Source organism: Stigmatopora nigra, chromosome 12, assembly GCF_051989575.1.
Source record: "Stigmatopora nigra isolate UIUO_SnigA chromosome 12, RoL_Snig_1.1, whole genome shotgun sequence".
NCBI classification, from domain to species: domain Eukaryota; kingdom Metazoa; phylum Chordata; class Actinopteri; order Syngnathiformes; family Syngnathidae; genus Stigmatopora; species Stigmatopora nigra.
Genome location: NC_135519.1, coordinates 11,906,282 through 11,927,790, shown reverse-complemented (window position 1 = coordinate 11,927,790; position 21,509 = coordinate 11,906,282). Strand labels below are relative to the sequence as shown.

Below are 21,509 nucleotides of genomic sequence, written 5' to 3'. Positions count from 1 at the left end.
AACATGTCCGACTCTCCTTGTCAACCTGAACATAAAACAACAGAATTCCACCATTTAAACAACTCTGCCTTAAAAAACGACCCTGCTGGCTTGGTGTTAACAAACCATAGATGAAATAATGATTAACATCAATAGCATGGAATGTCTTAGCACATTATGAAATGGATATATGAATACACCAATGGTGGTGCAAAACGTGCTGTCAATCAGTAGAAGAATAAACAAGGGCATGTATTATTTATCCACTGCAAAGATAGCAATACTGAACCTTACTGAGTCAAAGTAGTGGTAGTTGTTTCAGATCCATTCAAATCCTTTTGAACTGGTAGGAGTGGTCATGCCATTGGTGGTAATAGGCGTCCAAATACATTTGAACTGGGAGTCCATCATTGTTAATGGTAGCCAATGATCTGAAATAAAAAAATGCAAAATTATAGTGCTGAATTCTTGAAGCTGGGATAAATTGCAATTCCAATCATTTAAATGGAAGGGGAATATCATTTGAGAAAGGAATGTTTTGATTTAAGGGCATGGCGAGAAATACAATCATAGCTCAAGGCATTACTAAAATCCTCAGTTGTACACAGTACATAAATGACTTTAAATAAAAAACAATATTTCCTTGTTTTATATTAAAGAGTGTGAATAAAAGCATGGGGCTTTTTGGGAGAAAAAAAAAGTTGCAATGAAAAGTTAACATACTATAAATAGAGACAGTAAAAAGTCCAAAAAGATAGCGTCACATAAAGCTAAAGTGGAATCATTATTTCTATGCCTGTCATAAGCCATTTCTGGTTATTCCAGGGATGGGATACAAATCAGAGCGGTGTGGTGTGCACTTAAAGCCGGGTCCCAGCGACCTGTCATGTGCACTGTTCAGTTAGGAGGTGACTAACCCCTCGGGGGAGGAGAAAGAGTGCTGGGGGGTCCGAGGTGTAAAAACCCAGCAAACTGCGGGCTGATAAATGAGGCTCTTCCCAGCTGCATATGGTATGTGTTTTAAAAAGCGACTCCCCTTCGGCCCTCCTCGTGGCCGGCAATCCTTCACCGGTGGTTCGGGGGGCCGCGCCTGCACGCGGGGGCCGTGGCTTTGTTGCCGACAAGGGCCCCCTGCATGGGACGCATATGGGACTATGTGGCTGGCGCGCAGGCCGGCTTGGCCCGAGAGGCTGTTAGGGGAGCCCCTCACATCGGGTCATTGTTAATTTACACTGACTTTGGAAGCTATTAGTTTGACAAAGAAAGCGGTTTGTCACTTTAGATATACACCTGCTACCTGAGAAGAAGGTCAGGGAAATTGTATTGGCTAGAAATTTAAAAGATATTCAGTGATATTGTGTCTGGCTGGTTGAAAAGTTAAAACTAAACATATAAAATAGTGTAACACTTAAGTATGTGCAGAATAGGTCAGTTGGTAAACACCATTTTTGCAAAGTGGTACCAATAACGAAAAGAAAATACTGTATGTTTCGAAGTACATTGGCTTGGGTTGCCAGGGAGTGAAATGCAGTAAAATGGGTTATTTTGAATGATAACAATATTTAATATTGCTATTATTTTTATGTTTTCTAATATTCCCTTCGAGTAGGATTGCCTATTTTGTACTTAGCAGGCTTTTTTAGTAAGGTTCTGCAGATTGGCGTGCAAAAAAATGAAAACAATAACAAAAAAAGATAATATTATATTAAAAATCTTTGTTTCACAATAACAATCCGACCTGATTTCTAATGTACCCTTCATGCATTCTTGAGTTTAGTGGAATAACTTTAAAATTTAGCAAGTTTTTACATATCCACAGTGATAAATTATTATTTCATGAATCCCATTTTTTCCCAGTAACGCAACATTTAAGATAGAAGTAGAGTTGCATAAGCACCCAACATTTTTTGTATTTAATAGACTCCCCTTTCAAATCTCACTGGTGATATTTGATTTAAGACTTGACGTCTTTTAAACGCGTTTAACAGATGCGCTTTCCGCCTTTGAAAACGGAGACGAGCCTTTGCATCATTCCACCATGTTTTCCTCCTTTTCAAACACTCACACTTTGATACGGTGTGTCAAAAGACATTTATATTTCTTTTTAAAAGGGACACTCTTGTAAACAGCAACTACTCTTGTAGTAAATGTTCACTCCGAGATTTAAGTATCACCCCAGCCATGTTTGTTGGGTCGTCTTTCAAGCGGTACGTCGGACACACGTGCCCCCCGGTTATTTCCACTGGACCTTTAACCACCGCCCCTTATAATAGCAAGGCTTCCTAACGTATACTACTCATTGTTTACTGTACATGCGGGTCCAGAGTAATAATAAATAAGGAGCGTGTGTGCCGTGCCAACATGATTGATTACGACAGGGAGGCAAGGTCAGGATGGAGGAACAGGCGAGGGCTGTCCGACTCATTGAGTTAACACTGTATCCGTATTGTATGAATGTCACCAGCGATCCTGTGATTTATTACTACAGCCACTGCTCAATTCTGCTTTTCTGCCTCCCCCCCCCCAAGCCCCCCCCCAAGCCGCCACCACCGCCTCGCTTTTTGCTTCCTGACCGAGATACGCCGTGTAAAGCAAAGTGTTGACAAAAATTCTGCATGTCAGCATGCAGGTTATTCTTCATGTGGAATATTTATTTTTATTTCTATCAAATTAGGGGGCGGGGGGTGTTTTTTTGTCGTCAGCCGCCGTGTACTTCTCGGCAAGCGTAAAGTGAGCCGGTGCAAGAATTACATCAGAAAGTTGTAAGAAAGTTAAAAGGAGGAATAATGTGGATGCCGTTTCGTTTGATTGGCAACAATGTGTTTGTTTTTTGGGGTTTTTTGTAGGAATGTGCAATAGAAATGCAACATCCGGAGAGATGTTTAGAATATTTGGCGTTCTGCCTATAAACAAGTGAGGGATGCAATGCTTTTCAACAATATAAATAAAAGGAGGAATATGGGTATCTCTTAAAGGCAATTGTTTAAGGTATTTTTGGTTGCTGTTGAACTAAAATTTAAAAATGAGGTTAAATATTGTTGTTCTATGCTTTATGTACTTCTATAAAATGATAAATAGTCAGTTTGGAGGAAGTATTATGTAGTAGTATTAAATTGAAGGTTTCTTATTGGATCTGCATTATATTTTAAAGTAGAAAAATACATTGAAGCCATGGAAAAACCAAAAAAATTTAGAATTACGTATATATTTAATTTGTGTTTGGGAATGACTTGCTGTAGTGCTACTTTTGCCTCACTAAGCGATCTGCTTTAAAACTAAAGAGAAAAAAGATATTTTAGTACATATCTTTTTCCCAAAGAAGAAATCAAGTAAGCAAAACCCAAATCTGGCAACTCTACTCCAACATTACCATAACATTTTTTCCCTTGGATGGCTATTTATTGTCCTTTTAATATATATGACTGTTACCATGAAAATTGGACACTGTTTGGACAGAGTTTATCGAATAAAACTCAAATAATACAGTGTAGATGAACCAAATATTTTACCACATACCTACTAACACTCAATCAACAATTCCTAACCATTGAGAAATGGTCCAATTTCATCCAATCGATCTGAAAATGATCTGATTTCATAAATGTCTACCATAAGGTGGTGATTTTCTTCCAGTCCATACTGTACTATCTTCATTTTTTTGAAGCAGTCTGTGCCGCTGAGTGATGCCGAATATTTTGGGGAAAAGAAATGTCAACTGAATTGTTTACTTGCTTGAATAACACCCACTGAGCCATCGGCTCACGCATCAAAAAAAGTCATTGTCACGTTGAAGAATATATACCGAAGTGTTCTTTTCCTTGCAGAGGATCTAACCTTTCGTCTCGGACTGAATACACAATGCCCCTCTGGACATGTGGACTGCTCACTCTTTAGTGCATGTCAAAAAGACACCAGTCTGGACTATTTCCTCTGGGAGGCGGGTAAGCAAGCGCCACGCTCTGTCAGTTAGCGTAAAATGTTTCAGACTGAAGATGGATGGAGACGACGTGTCACTACGGCTCAAGCGGGCTTTCACCGCTGCCACGACCGCGTCCTGGTCACATCAAGCCAAGCGACCGCATCGCCACGACCTGTCCTTCCTTTTTACGTTAGCATACACGTGACGTTGGCGAGCTTGTGGCCTTCACTCAATCGAGGTGATGCAGAGGAGGGGGTCAAAAAAAAAGCATTATTCTACTATCAAACATGGAGGGGTCTTTTTTTTTTTTTACAGTCAGACCTAGGACTACTACTGGACCAAGTCAAATGCTTGATTCCTATTTCAAATTATTTACTGTCTGATCTCCCCATTCAACATTAACCTTATCTTTAAACTTGGGATTGACAGTAGAGAACTCCCAGAATTTGGAGAAATCTGAACATTTCCTGACTGGATATCTCCACCCAAATGGTTGAACATGTAAAGTAAAAAAGAGTTTTAGGTGCAGTATTGCCCAAATTACAACCTTCCATCCATGATTTTTATAAAAAGAAGCCCAAATCTAAATTTATTTCTACATTTGGAAGTCTGATTCACATTTAAAGGCATTTGTTTTTGTCTATATATGTAAATATGTATGTGTGTAAATACATACATATATGTATGTGTAAATATATATACATGTATATGTATATGTATATATATATATATATATATATATATATATATATATATATATATATATATATATATATATATATATATATATATATATATATATATATATATATATATATATATATATATATATATATATATATATATATATGTATATACATATATATATCACACGTGAGCAAAAAAATTGTAATTGTGCCACGTCAACTTCTTACACAATGTCATTATTAAAAGACATAAGAAACACCAGAAATAAATCTATATTGAACCAAACATGCATGTAATGGGAATGTAGGGGGGAAAGAAGGAAGACAGGCAGGCTACCAACTGACGGATTCATTAAAACAAAAATAAACTCACGCTCAGGATGACTTGTGAAGATCAAGTCTTTAACTTGATAACCTAAAATCTACAAGTAAATGAAATGTTTAAAAAAAAAGACACTGTTCCATTTTCAGTTGTAACCTCAGTGTCAAGGTACCACAGCACAATTACAATGTCAATGAATGATAAAATATTGCATTGAATGTCTCCCATCGTCTTGGGCTGAAATAGCAATTCAACTAAACTAAATATTAGTCCAGTGATTTGCAGGAAAACTAAATCTTTTGAGTTTACAGAGTAAATGTTTGACTTTGACACTCAGTATTTTTTTAAACAGTCCGAGGATTCCCTTTTCTTTACTTTCTGCAAAGTAAAAACACATCTAATGCATTTTACATCATGTTTTGATTTGAAATAGAATGTGTGCGGTGTTCCCAATGCATTTTCGAGGATAAGCAAAACAGCCATTTGAAGCATTTTTTTGCGCTTTACCGCATTTTTAAACAAAAGACTATTATTCCTAAGACAAAACAACTTCGAGTTCGCATTCGACAGTTTCAGATTTATGGGCGAGATGTGCTTTCCATACAAATATTTACAATACGCTGTAGGCTACAGACATTTTAACGCTCTGAAAATATAGTTAACTTGTCGAGAGTTGTTGATTTGTTGGAACAATTCAAATGGATTAGATGCCTATTGCTGGTATAAATAGTTAAAAACAAGAATTTAAACAAAGTTAGGACTAATTTACTCAAAAATACATGACAATTAATCTAAAAACAGTAAATAAATGCAAAACAAAGTTATTTCCATACATTTGAATGCATTGTGAACACAAAAATGCACAAAAATGCAGCAGTATTGCGTTTTTTTTTGTGTTCAAAGCGTAAAATTGCAGATAATTTTATAATGCCAATATAAACTAAAACATCCTCGCCTTTCCCACGAGAGCAAGTCCATTTGACAACTTTCTCAGGTTGTCATCCATTAATCTTAGCGGCAAAGTTAAGTCATAGCAGGTGGGTATTTATGAAGCTACACAATATTTAACTTGGCCCTTGGTGGAGGTCAAATAGACTTTTTTAGTGCAGTTATACTTCCCCCGTGAAGGAGGAAAAAAAATATCTATCTTTAAGCATCAGTATTTCAAAAAAAAGTGACTGCAATCTCAAAAGGCAGAAGATTATAAATAAAACAAACCGCGCCAAAAGAGAGAAGAAAAAAAGACATGGCCATCCCATGGAGACGAGACCTTGACACTGAAAGTCTCGGAGTTGTGACCTCTTGGTTTGACCTCTTCCGATATATTTCCACGGGCAATTCCATAACTCTCCGGCCAACTTTTAAAATGCTTCCTGTTTGCCAGGAAGTTCCACATCACTCTGTGGGAGCCGCATGGGCTGCAAGTCAAGCGTGCGAAACGGCCCGGCGTGCACTATGTGCCGAGTTAATTTATATCATGTCTCATCGCCTTTTTTTTTTTTTTTTGTGGAACACAGCCCGCACACGTGTACACAATCAGGTGGAGACAAGAACCCGCCATCACTACTACTACTACTACAAGTACTACTACTCCAAACACATGTGCAAAACAACATGCCCCGGCCATAAACACAAGCACATGTCTGTACGTGTGATGAGTTATTCTTCTCACACGCTTTCTCGCTGTCTCTTACCCATTCGCTCGCTATTTCCCGGTGTTGTTATTGGAATGTACGCGCGTGTAAGTGTGTGTGCGAATGTGTGTGTGTGTGCTGGTGCGGACTGTGAAACTGATGAATGACCAAGCATGGCAGATTCATAGTCCGGATCCTGGTGCAGCTGGAGAGGAAACTAATGGCAAGCTGGGACTGAGAAGGTCTCAGAGCTAATACCTGTCTCTTCCATCAGGAGACCTAGGGGCATTTTTTTTTATTTTTTACACCCAGCCAAATAAGACCCCCCCCCCCCCCTTCCCGCACACATATTGCCTCCAAACACGTATACAGTACCCATACACGCACTCAGCACCAGCCACTACTTTTAACACCTTCCAACACTTACGCATCCAACTTAAATGCCCAAATATAAAGTCATACGCATGCATGCACATATGAGCACTCAAGCACGTAGACGAGGAGTAACGTAAAGATGGACAAACACTCGCAAGCGGGCATGAGCTGTCGGAGAGTAAATGTGCGTCAAAAAAGACAAGGATGGGCACTTTACTGGACATTGGCTTTTTTGCTCCCTGCTGATCAGACGGCCAAGTCCCTGCATTTATACAGGGGGAGGATTCGCTCATGCAGTTTTAATTTTGCCTGGAGTAAATGTTGTGGTTTGTACACACTTCCCATCAACAACCGCATTTAAGATTGAAACTGGAGGTCCCAATACGAAGACAATCTTTCAAGTGGCATGTTTATCTTAATAGCTACACAATTTCCAAATACTACTGCAACAGTCTTTACCAAACTATGCATTTTATATTAAAACTAATAAAATCCCACCCCAAGCAATGCTTTTTTTGGAGCAATTTACATGGAAAAAATGAAAATGTTGAAGATTAGGGTTTTGGGCTTGCCATTTTAACTTGCCATAATGACTAATTTTGAAATGTTTGTGGTTTTTTTGGCTTAGCAAGAATTAATCATTGAAAAAAAGGAAACTATTATAAATAATATTTAGCATTATTTTAGTACATGCTCCTGGTACTTAAATATACACATATGCATACATATATATATATATATATATATACTTACATATATACATATATATATACTTACAGATACACATATACATACATATATATATATATATATATATATATATATATATATATATATATATATATATATATATATATATATATATATATATATATATATATATATATGAACATATATATACTTACATATATACAAATACATAAATATATATATACTTTCATATACGCATATACATATATATATAAAGTTGTTGTGTTTTGGCATTCTCTATTAAGTGAAAGAGGACTTTAACTTATTGAATGCTATTGACCACAATGGACATCTCTGCTAGTCCCTCCAAGTAAAAATGGATTTAACGTCCAAGCAAGTCAAAACATAATTTGTCCAAAGGATCGTTTCAATATTAAAACGTAGGTCAGGTCACGTTTTAAAACAAGCACTGTAACACATATACACGCCTCTAATACACAAACATTTCTCTTTTACCGGACATTGACTTTTAGTCCCTGCCTATCATAGTCGGAAGCCCCGCCCATTTACACAAGTCGTGCTCAGGCATCTTTAATTGTGCCCGTGTAAAATGTTGCGGTTTGTACCCATTTCCCCCAGTAACCAGGTTGAATATTGAACCCCCGGTCCCGATACATATATTAATGTTTGCAGTCATGTGCCTCCTGATGTTCTCCTCATTAGTGCTCCATAGCGTGGCCATCCACAGAGCCGGGATGCGAAATAGAATCAGAGCGCAGAGTGGAAGTCATTAGTCAGTTTTGAGTGTGCATATGTTCAATTGACCCACAGTATGTAAATTCTTGCAATGCTGGCCTTGCATATGGGCCAAGTGCCTCACTGGAGGCCCGTCCAGCATGGTGCCTCATTACGGAGCGTCTTCCCAGAGTCCTCGCTGTTAATTAGTGAGCCTTTTGTCCGTCACGTGACTCCTCCGTTCTGACACTCGGAGGTCACGCTAAGGACTTATGGATCCTCCCCGGCCCACCCGCTCGCCACGTCCGTCGGTCGGTCCCGCCCGCCACTACGTTTGTCTTCGCATTTTTCATTTTCTTCGCTTTCTTCGATCCAGCACCCCCCATTTGCTCATTTATCAATCCTTGAGGGCGACAGAGATTCCAAAGTGGAACAGAAGTGAATTTAATTCGATTTCGAATTGTATCGCATCGTAGTCCTACGTTACAGGTGTCAAAGTGGCGGCCCGGGGGCCAAATCTGGCCCGAGAAAGTAAATAATGAGGGCTGACTTTCTGTTTTAGGATGAAATTCAAATGATGATAGATGTACATTACATTTCCTGATTTTCCCCTTTTTAAAATCAATCAATCATTGCACAAAACACATTTTGTAAAATCTAAAAATAAATATATGAATATTTTCAGTTTTTCACTTTGATAATGAACTTGTTTCCATTGGAAATTTTACCAATTTCATCATAGGCAGAATGGAATCAATGATGATGACAAAGCCTATGTCTGATTAATATATTATAATATAAATGAAAGATGATTAAAATAAAGTTTCCATTACAAAGAAAAAAAAGCTCAAATAAACATTATTTCAGATCTATAAAAACAGACTATTTAGGTCTTTTAATCCAATTTAAAAAAATCTAAAAATTAGCTCTAAAATGGAATTTGAATTTGACACTCCTGTCCTACATCATACAGGACATTCCAATTTGTAAGTACTATTCCACAATTCTAAAGTCAACAACTTGGCTTCGACTATTATTTTTCTCCTAAATGTACTTTTCCAGTACACCTTTTCACCTGCACGTCATATTTGCCAGGCCCTCGGCGAAATGATCTCCAGGGCAACCACAACAAAGCACTGTCAAGATACCCGCGTGGCATCCTGCGGCTTAATTGTTATTAATTTACTGCAATTAAAAATGTGTCTCTCTTTTTCCGCCCCCCCCCCTCTCCTTTTTTCCCCCTTCATGCCTTGACAAGCATGGATATTGTTTACACGCAAAAAGAAACTGTTGAGGAACATTTCCAAGCGATGTCACTGTCTACGCATCGCTTCGAGCCATTCCGGCGCTCATCGCGATAAAGCTCGTATTTGAATAGGAACGGATATCAAACGCATTCATTAGGTTACATGCTTCACTTGATTAATTATATCTGAAGAAAATTGCGGGCACTTCGGATCTTAGTCTGGTAGTATCGCCATGTGCCACGGATCCCTAATTTCCAAAAGAAAGAGGGGGTGTGTGGGGCGGTGGGGGTATGGGTGGGGTATGTGGGGGGCTCAACTGAAGGGGATATTTCTTTTTCTTTTTTTTCTTTCCTTCCCAGTCTATCCCGGACAGCCTGCCTCTCTCTTTCCCCAAGGAAATGAACGTATTCAAATGTATCTCCATCAATGAGCACAGTAATTATGAATTCAGCACTAATTAGTAGATACACTACTTTCCTTGCATATTTGATTTCCACTGTGAGATGTTAATAAGGGAAGTGCCCATTTTTGTCCTATCTCATAAAAATTCCAGAGTGTTGGCGAAGGGGAGGCAGGGTGGGGGAGTGTGGGTGAGGGGGGGGGGGTACAGGGGGGTAGTTTGGATGGGTGGGGGGGCAGATGGCGAGAGAGAGAGAAGCAGGGGATGCATTAAGTATGCATGGAAGTCGAAAAAAATAAGTTTTCAGATAATTGGCGTGGTTACTGAGGGGCTAAAACAACACTGCTTACCTTAGTTAACATTCTGCTGGCTAAATATGCCTTTAAAAAAAAAAAAAAAAAAGAAACACTTGCATTGTCGCGGTTTGCTAGGCAAATAAAGGCACGCGAGACCCCCAACACAATGGTAACATGTTGAATTACTAATATCGTGCACCCCTTTTTTCCGCCACTGAGTACATATTAGCATTTGAATAGCAGACGACAAGTCCTATTTTCTTTTCTCTCCTCCCAAATTTTCAAAATGATTCCTCAAATGTCATGAAAAAGTAAAAAGCCTCAAACTGTTTTCTGCTCTCTCATAACGCCAAGGGGTAATTATACTATTTTCCCAGAGAGAGAGAAAAAATAAGAGAAAAACCCTCCCCTTTCTTTGATAACATTGCTGAAACATATTTACAGTGAAAGCGCCAGTCTTGTGATTTATTAATATTAAGAGACAAGCTTTTGTTGCTTTCCTCCGCCGCCCCGCGATTAGCGCGTGCCTGCCGCCACGCCGACTAGGCGGCTAAATGGATTAGATTATCAAAGTGGCGTAATATGGAATAAAATGGAGGCTCATTGGAAGTGAAGGACTTTGCATTTGGGATTAGCTAAACAGATGGTCAAACCTCGTGCCAAGCGCCATCTTCACATGTCAGAGGCCATACCTTTACCAAACGGGGCGTCGACATATTTCTGGACAAGGCCACTTTTGCGTTGGATACAGTGGATTTATCTAATTAATCCAATCATCTCTTCGGAGTGGGGATTTTGGTGCCCGTTTTGTCCTCTCCTCCGCCCCTTTTTTTCTTTTCTTGCAATTGGCATCATTGTAGCCGTCTGCCAAGCTGCCCCCCCCTTACTGTTATGACCACGCCATGTCTGTGCCAACCTCTGGCTGCCGTGGAGAGATAATGGGTGCAAAAAGAGGCAGAGATTTAAAAAAAAATGAAAACAAATGCCAAGGAGGGAGGGGGGGCATTCACACATGGACACACATCAACTAAAAAAAAAAAAAACAGGCCATAACATTCACAATAAATTTTTAAAAAGTGAGATAACCCTATATTAATATGTAAATGTATAATATACGTGTATGTCAATTTAAAAAAATAGCCTTCAATAAGAGGAAGACCTAAAAAAATCAAAAATTTGGATCAGCACCAAATTATATTTTGCCTTTAGTCCCGCCCACTTCTTGCACATGCATGAAATATCTCATTTAGATGCATGCATGTGATAATGAAGTAAGGAAAATGTTAAATGGATTTGAAATGTTCAAACCCGGATTGAAAAGGGTGCAAGGCATCCAACTTCACAGACTGCATTATTGTTTACAAAGCATGTAACGATAAATATGCAGTAACATAATCATACTCATGATGGCTCTCATGTCAATTAGACTACTGCCAATTTAGTTCAGCTGCAAATTATACTTTTTTTTCATTCCCAAGCTCCTCCCTCTAATTGTATGAATGTCCTCACTTGATTTTATGTGTCTACTGAGGAACTCAAGGCAACATAAAAATTACCGTACAAGTCCAGTGCCAATTATATATAGTTTTTTCCTCTTCACTGTGCATTATTTGACTTATCATCCGACAAATACGGTATTTAATAACACTGTATAACTCTCAAGCCAGAAAAATACACCATAATTGTACTGAGCAATAGTCTTATTGATACAAACTACAACTAATGAGACAATGTCAAATTGATTGGGAATTTCCACCAAATTAAACGCCTTCATTCCAGCCTGCTTCGTCCATATACAACAATTTTCAAGCATCAAATATGTTATTAAGGAAAATATAAATCAATACCAATGTCCTAAACTCTCACTACATAATACAGATACATTGAAACTGAAAAAAAAGTTTATCAATAAGGTACTATTCATTAAAAATGTGTATGGGTGGAGCAATTAGCAATTACAGTCTTGTATTTGCTCTAAAATATCATGCCCTGTTTTAAAAAAAGTTAAGTATTTATTATTGATTATTAGCTTAATATACTCATTTTTTGGGTAAACCACATGCCTACTCTCACATATTACAACATGCCAAGACAAAATCCTCATAATATGCTATCAAACTAATTCCTAAGCACTGTATAAAACCTTTGGAGATGTTTCATAACAGTATAATTGTGTTCTAGATTCCATAAAAAAATATAACTTCACTCTGACTGGAAAAAGATGAAAGCATACAGTAACCTCAGTGTGGGTATACAGTAAATCTCCCAGGACATACATTTGACATATAATGTATGATTATTAACCACTATATTATAAAGACTACCCAATATGACACTGTACACTTCTAACATTTAGGTGAATGAATATAATGTCCCTAATATTATGGGTGGTGAATATATTGATGGTTTGAGGCAGTTGCAAGCAGCCAAGCAGCCACAAATACACACCGGGGAGGTCAACCACTCTTGAGATCTACTTAATCTGTGATCAGATAAACTACAATAAAGCCAAGCCGGGCAATGGGGGGCTATTATGAATGACGTGTATGTCGCTCAAGCGGCGGCGGTGGCGGCGGCGGCGGCACGCGCATGGCAACAAACACACACACGTATACACAAAGGCGGCCCCCTCACACTCTTATTTGACTTTGTGTGTGCTTCGCTGGGTTTATTATGACAGGCTGAGCGGCGGGGAGGGAATTAAACTGTTAAGCAGACATCAGAGGCAGTCTAATGTTTAATGCAGGAGCCGGGGCATGTGCTGACTGATAATGAATACAAACAGGCCAACGTCTTATTTGTTGTGCTTTTCATTGGGAGCGACTGGGGTGCTTGACATCCACAGCTAATGTACTGTACGGAGGCCATTGTTCAATCCCGACTCGACACCCCTCCCACTTCACTCTAGCTACCGTATCTCTTGCGTTTTTTTTTTTTTTCTTCTACATGGCGCTTGTCTTCTTTTATTGTGCTGATTCTTCAAAGCTGCCACTTGTCACCCACGTCAGACAACGACGACGAGGGCCGAACCCGACGTGGCAATTCCCGCTTCTATCTCTGTCGCGATAATGTGTTGATGGGACGCGGTAATAGTTGTTAAAAGGTCACCCAGTGTGCCGTAATTGGCTCTTTCATACTTCACTACGTTTACTACGACAGAAGGCACGACCTCGCTGGCAGAGATGGTAAATATGCCATTTTGAGGCTGTAATTATAAGTCAGCGCAGCCTTTTCCCGGACCTCCTCCTTTGACCCTTTCGCCTTCCCGCACGCTTACTTTTCAGACGGACCGCCAGTTGGCAACCATTCTGCACCAATAAGCTCTAATTTAAATGAAAAAAGAAAACGAAAAAAAAAGAAAGACTACCTAATTAAATAAAATCAGCAAGGCTGTTTATTACCATGTGTTTTTATAATCTTACAAATTCACACGGATACTGGCGCAAACAATTTAATCGCATTACTTTACCTTGTGACAGCAGTGGGAATAAATCGTACATTTTCTTCTATTTCCCCGACTACTACAGCTTCCCATTTTCTGCTCTTAATTAGGTAGGAACACCATAATTAAGTGGAAAATATGATTTATGTTACTTGTGCATTAGGTGTTAAGTTGAATCAATAGAGTAATTAATACAGCCATACAAAAGCGAGCTTGTGTGTGCCGACGAGGCGTAATTGCGCTAATCACGCAAACAAACGTAAACAGAACATTGGCGAGATTAGTTCCTCGCAAAATCATCAAAAAAAAATAATAAAGCCACGGCGTTGTTGCCATAATTTCATCAGGTCGGTACTGACTATTTGCTGGGAATACTCGAATAAATCCCGACTAATTAAAGCGGGTGCAGATCAAAAAGTGGACAGAGAAGTATTCCACAACTAATGCTGTTTTGTTTGAAGCCAAATAAAATGTCCATTTCAAGATTCCATTAATGAATAATATATTGTTATGCTAGTGTGTGTTCATGTTTTGATGAGCGCTGAGGTTCTTAAGGGAAATATTTTCTTATTACTATATATTAAATGTGCGTGGAGTTTGTTAAGTGTGGCAAAAATATTTTTTAATAGAAAATAGAGGGTCACTTTAACTCAATTTATATTGTGTGGTTTATTTATTTAATTAAATATGGATGGAGAGAAAAAAATGTAGATCATGTGCAGCTATGTGGCCTAATTGTCATTTAACATTTAAAAAAAATATTTTAATATATTTATATTCTAAATTGCAATGCTGTAGAATACATTAGATTTCCATAGTTTTCATTAGACAATTTGATAGATATTAAGTTGATTATTTAAATTAAAAGTTTTGTATATATTTATTGCATTATTTATATGCTTTTAATAAATGTAGTAAGATAAAAAAAACTACATAGATTTTATTGGATAACATATTTTTGGGGGATTTACAAAATGTTTTCCAGATTTAGGATAAATATGATTAACAAAAATTGAAAATGTTCAAAATATTGTTTCATCATAGCCAAATTTGTATTTTTTGTTAGTAATTCAAATGTGCATTATATTTTAACTTAATTTTTTGGATGCACGACTTTTAATTGGACAGCAAATTCCACCTAAAAATGCATTGTTTCCCAAGCCCTAACCTCCATATTTGAATCATTTCCATATTTGGAATTTTGGCAATAAAAGATGTCAACGTCCTCTTCCCCAAGTTTCAATTTAGCTTTGGATGCACACGGAAGGAGTGGTCTCCTGATAGCGGCGGCGCAGGTTGCCACTATTATCGCAGCCCTTTTGCTCCATATTGCCATGCTTTTTTTTTCTTTTTATCCAATATGCCCGACAAGCTGTCCGTGATCAAACCTGATATTGCGGTTGTTGAACGAGATGTCACAAACATTTCATGTATTAAAGTCAATATTCTGCATGTGATGCACGGGGGGGCTTAGTAGGGGTGGGAGGGGGGTCTCTAGTTTTAGCAGATACAGATCCATAGCACCTCCCTGTGGCACTGACCATCTTATTATGAGGCATGACTCTTTGGCTCTATCCATATTTCATCCACTTTTATCCACAAAGGAAGTTTTTATTATTATTTTTTAGTCAGGATCTTGAATAACAAAAGCATCTCGACATATAAAAAAAAATGAGTGAGTGCTTATTTGAGGAGACTTATCATCCAGTCAGACAACAATATATGCTCTCCTATTGAAAAGTGCTACCATCACTATATAATGCAGTTATGGTAACGGTTGCGGCTCAAAGTCGCCAAATCTTATTGTAAAATCTCCTCCGATCTCATAATAACGCTTCGAAGCGGGGGCAGTGGAGTTTGACAATAATATATCTGTGGAAATCTACCCCCCAACCCACCCAGACCCCCCCCCTCGCTCCTCCTCCGTGCAGATCCTCAGCGAGAGGCACATCAGAGGAGACATTTGCGCTTTATGAAGTGCATTCATTTGGCCATTTGCCATGTTTCCTCACCAGAGGACGGCGATGATGAATGAGAGAAGAGAAGAAGCAGATTTTCTCTCCCACCTCTCGGCGCTCCCCTGCGATTACTAATACAGAGAGCCCCCTGCAACCTCCCACACTATATGAAAACTGTAGGCTTGCTCTCATATCTCGGGTAATCCGCAATTTCCCAGAATCATTAAACTGAGACTAGCATCTATGATGGCTAGGCGATACTTGACATATTACGATGATTATGCTACCAACACCTTGTTGTTACCCGGCGTTGTGGTGGCGTCGGGTCGTCTCCAAATCGATGTGGAAGACTGGCATAATAGCCTTTCTACATTGATGCCTTTGACAATAAAAGCCTCCCTTTGCTATGTGTGAGATAAATCACTTGAACGTCAGTCTACCTCTGGAGGACTTTTTTTATTATTTATTTTTATTTTTTTGGACCGCGACGGGCTATGCAAACATTTCTGGAGACGCTGAAAGGAACGGAAAGTTTAGAGTTGGGAGAAAACTTTTAAGAACTACCTGTTTTTGATGTGGAATCGTATCATTGGTTGCAAAAGGTATCTTTATCAAATTAATTACATTAAACTCCTATTTTTGTTGTCACAAGACTATAATGTGACTTATCATTTTTCTCAGAAACTACATCATGTATTTTTTTTTAAAAAGCCTAATTTAAAGCCTATTTATAGCCTAAATATCACAGTGAAAGTAGTAGTAAAGTGAATCGTCATGGAAGAAATTAAACTCATAAGTCAAGGCACTACTAATACCTGGGCAATATCATATAGATTTGATTTTAAATATACAGTTCATATGCAGTGAGCCTATAAAATTTTAATTTTTCTCATCTTGGGTCATAAAAAAAAAGAATTAAAGCATAGCATTTGCACAAGGGTTAATTAAAGTTTTCAGTTAAACTGGGCCATGTTAAAGTCTATCTGGTATTCATAGTTAATGATTTGAACAAAGTATGTGTTGGTTTTCTTTCCGAATTCTAGAAAAACATGTCATGTCAATAGAAAGTGACACAATAAAACCCGATTGAGATTATAAAACAATTGTGTGTGGTAGAATTTGTTCTACAAACAGCAAAAAGCATAAAGTTACAGCTCATATTAACATGGCTTGCCTATCTTATATTGATTGACAGGCCGCAGTGCCTCAGTCAACGCATTGTGACTGCAAGGCCGCCATGAAAGCTTCAACTTTGCTGTAATTCAATTGGATTCTTTTCCATCCTCCTCCTACAAGCAAGCCTCCCTCTGACCCAAAGTGGCTGGAAGTGGAAAGGAAATGAAGCAGGCGCTATGGAAACACTGCAACTTCCAAATGCATCATTTACTCTGCACTCACTTTGCTGATTATTAATGCCACCCTGAGGTGAAAGGGATGGAATTGACAAAGTTGAAATGCTGAATCCAGAGTATTAAAGTCTACCGCTACTGTGACGGGGAGAGGAAATTTATGTTGGAAGAAGAAAAATGTATGTTCAGCCGATCAAGTCCAAGGATAACATTATCTTTTGCTATGCCCTTGCCTTCCTTCATGGCCTCAGTCACTCGCGTCTAGCGTGTAATTCGCTGACATGAGGGGAGGAAACTGAAGCTTTCTCTCTCCTACGCAGCTCCTCACCGTGTAAATAAAACCAGTAGCCCTCGCTAGAACAATATAGTCTATTATTATTCCATGCGACTTTAGTTAAGATGGCAAAGTTAAAATTACCAACCGGGAAACGTCATTTTTGGCAGAGAGAGCCATAAACAATTGAAATTTTATAATGTTATATCTTCAGAGACATTCTCAGATTTGAAGATATATGAAAATGTGTGATTTTTTTTTGTTATTTTACCACTTTTAAAGTACAAAAAGTCTTATTTTGACAACATTGTTATGCTGCATTGTTATGAAAACTCCGTTCTCTCACCAGTGATTTGCATGTTTTACCTCTCAGGTTAGTGAAGAGCCATATATGCACCCATGGAAAGAGCCGTATATGGCTCCCGAGCCATAGGTTCCTTACCCCTACTTTAAGGGCAAGGTTGAGAAACTTGAGCGGAACCAATTATGGTTGTTTTCTGGCATTTGGGGCATTTTTGGCACTAAAAAAAACCCTTAAGCCAAACATGAATTAAGGAAGGTTCTACTGGTTTAACTTGAGGAGTGTCTTAACACCAATAGTGATTACTCACTGCCAGATTTCCCAGTTTTAACAAATTAAATGTCAGTCACCATCAAGCGAAGGAGTTAAGCAGAACGCCAACACTAGATTCTTCCACATTTAATAGGACAAAAAACTGGAATGGGAACGCCACGGCCACTTGGCCCCGCCATGTACACAGCCGAGTGTTTTCCAAAAGACACCAGGCACCCTTCTTTGGAACCTAATGACTAAAAATGTCCGGAGCGAGCCCCCCAGGGTTGCGTGGCGCTCTCCTATCTTTCTTTTCAGTTAGTGAGTGTGTTTGTGTGTGTGTGTGCGTGTTGGTGACAATTTGGGAGGATGGGTCAGATGAAAGACAACAGAGAGAAAGCTGGATCAAAAGGCACACGCTTTCCTGTCTGGCTGCTTGTTGCGCTTGGGCCATGCATAGTGCATTGGATTGATATCAAGGTCTCTGTACACAGCCCAACATGCAGTGGCCTTATTATTCTTTACTTCAATAACAAAGCCGGCGTCTTCCCCTCTCTCCTCGCCATCAAAGGCGCCGCTCTCCGCAACTGAAGCAACACATCACATGCGAGGCGTTCGTCTGCCTTGAAATTTAAATAACCCCTTTGAACGCCATCTTCGGGAGAAAAGTCGGTCGGATTCGATACCGGCCGCCGGTCAGCTTGAACTGAGCGGCGCTTTAGTTTCCCCGCGCCGTATAACTTTTCACGGAGCTCCATCGGAAGCGGTTTTCGCCCCCTCACGTCACGCCCTCGACAGTAACGAAGTTGTCGGCATTCATTCCGTCGAGTTATCCGCCCATAAAACCGAAATAACGTAGAGGTTTACTCACAGTGAGGGGTGAGTCTCGAGTCGGACCCGGGCAGCCATTTGAGGTGACAGGGCCGCCCATCATGCACCTCTAACGGGGTCAGTGGGGGGGTCTTGTGGGGGGACTTGATCCAGAGCGAGGCCAAAGGGACCGCCAGGCCTGGAGAGACGATAGATGGAGCACTGCGAGGAAGGAAGGACGGCTTGATTACATCATTTTTCAAGACTGGGCGGGAGGGAAAAAAGACATGTAAGGACCTTTGGGCAGCAGGATTGACAGTCGCACTCTCTGCTAATACATTTTGCAGCCATCTGTCATAAGGAAGAAATTGTTCTTGTCCAACTGTAAACGACGCTGAATAGGAGAGAGAAAAATCACAACATTCATCAATGGAAGTACTTGAAAGGAGACATATTACGGAAAATGGCCTTTTTAATGGCTTGTGTACAAATCGTCAATGGACCGCAGAAGGGAGCCACCCAAGAAAGATTTTATCATCGGCCTATTCAGAAAATGTGCTTGACAAGACATTGTCATTTCAGGGCAGATTTACAAAATAACAAGCCAATGACATGATCTTTAAGGCTTAATTTTCTTAATGTGGGCGACCAATCATAACAGAACGCAGTATTCTGTAGGCCTTAATCTCCCAAACTCTTGCAAAGCATGTATTTTTATTTTCTCTTTGATATTTAGGCTGTAATTAAGCTTCAAATGAGGTTAAAAACTAAGAATTATCTTTTTACAAGATGTAGTTTCTGAGAAAAATGAGGCCTTTGTAGTCCAACATTTAACTTTGTAGTCTTGACAACCAAAAATGCCAGGTCATAGGAGGTTAAAACATCTGGTATTAAAATGGTTGTCTTTTATTGAGTAAGTTTAAGAATACATAAAATATTCAAATATGACATTTGCGCGGGAAAGCGAGAACTACTCACCGTTTTTGCCGTAAGTGGTATTTTGTGTGTGTCTATCTGTCGCATTGAGGATGTGTTTTGTTTTTCCTGCATTTCCTGAACATGTACAAATATTCCCCGAAGGCGCGCCGCGGCGTGATGTCGCACCACCTGTTTTCAAGGCGCTCTCGCTGGCTCCCCGGGGCCCCTCAACAAATCATCTCGCATGTTCCTCCTGCGGGGAAAGACAGACAGTCACTCTTGGGTTTTGGGTGTCATATCATTGCTGAAAAACGTCACAGAGAAGTAGAAATTTGCGTCAGTCCCGATAGCACAATCCATAATCACAATAATGATGGTCAGGAATTGGGAAGTCATTTGGACACTAATCTTTTTGCTTATTTTAAGGGTGTTTCTTCTGTTTTGTTTTTGCTTTGATGCATCAACTGTTTATATAAAGAGCCCCCAAAGTTATTTTTACAAAGAAAGACATTATTTATGATTATATAGCGATTGTTTTCAATTAAGATTTGCTTTGTTTTCAGACAAAATAACATTAATAGTGTTACTGAGGCCAAAAGAGCCATAATTTTTCAGATATCTTAAATTGAACTCAATATAAAACTAGAATTAACATTTGGAGATGGAATAAAAAAATGAAATAACAATAGAAATCTAAAGAAGATTGATACAAATAAATTATATGCAATGCAAATTTGGATGAATGGAAAAAAAATCGAAATACAGATGAAAAAACATGATTTTGGAGACAAAAGTCAATTAATTGGACATCCATCACTATTAATGACACTGAAAATGTATCATTTACTTCCGTGGTCACCAATTAAAAGTCTGCTGACATCTTTGTATATTTAGGTTATTTACCGAATATTTCAAACCCGAACAAGTCAAAGTTCTACAAGTGACTGTTTTCAAACCCTGTATTATAGATGATATAACGCAATATATTCCCACTGGTAAAAGTAGAGGTACCTCAGTTTATTGCTATTTTTGGCCTAGCTCAGCATTCCCATTCCCCCACCGAGAGGACCAGAACTTTTCTTGCGTTCCTCAGATCATCTCGTCTCTTTCAAGTGTTTTGTTATGTGCGCTCTGCCTAAAAGTTTTGACGTGACGGTATCCAAAACAGATGATTCAAAAAGAGCGTCATTGTTGCCACACCCTGGAATTGGTCACGCATCCTTCTCTCATCAGTGTGGCGTGTACGACAAGTGACCTGGATCTGCAGTCCTGTTCTCAATCAACGTCTCCCACCAAGGTTATTGGCTAAAATCCAAAGGTTGTTCTGGGATTCCAGTTCATCAGCGGCAAAGGCATGTGGAGTTAATAATTTGGAGCGTGTTTTACAGCTGTTACACAATGGACACAGTGTAACAACTCCTACGACAAGGTGGCCTCCGAGCTAGCCATTCTTTTTTTTTTTTACAACTGGACGACGGAAGACAGAACAAGGCCAAAGAAAGTTATTCATATAAAGTCAACTCGATAGCAGACGTCGCCACATTCTCCGAGACAAATTTTAGGAATAGGATTTAATTTGTTTCCTCTCACATCAGGCGAGAAAGTGGCAGTTAAGAGACGTCAGTGAACATCTGTTTCAGCCATTGCCGAATCGTGGCAGTTAAATGGCGAGAGTTGAATTCAATGTCGCACTTGCGTGGGGGGGCGGGGTCACAAGTACCAATAAGACTAAGAAATACAGTATGAGGACCTCATAAGTCAAAATAGAAATCAGTTGAACTCAATGTTCCCTCTAATTGCGCAGTACTCTCGTCTTCTCTGCGCAGCAGCAATCATATGGCGGGCAGTAAATAAAATCCAAACTTTTTCCCCTTTTCCCCATGATGGCGCCGTTTACATGGCAGCCAATGGCAGTAGGTCTG

General features: G+C 39.1%; 1 long non-coding RNA gene across 1 annotated transcript in view; it reads right to left on the bottom strand.

Annotated features, from left to right (window-relative positions):
- Nucleotides 1–279: 279 nt before the first annotated feature.
- The window catches only part of LOC144205532 (uncharacterized), a 52,779-nt gene continuing 31,549 nt past the window's right edge, over nucleotides 280–21,509 (bottom strand). The window contains exons 4-7 of the long non-coding RNA XR_013328118.1: nucleotides 19,648–19,840; nucleotides 18,967–19,063; nucleotides 18,731–18,891; nucleotides 280–410 (exon numbers count right to left, since the gene is read on the bottom strand). This is a non-coding gene — a long non-coding RNA (uncharacterized LOC144205532). The remainder of the gene's footprint in view (nucleotides 411–18,730; nucleotides 18,892–18,966; nucleotides 19,064–19,647; nucleotides 19,841–21,509) is intronic.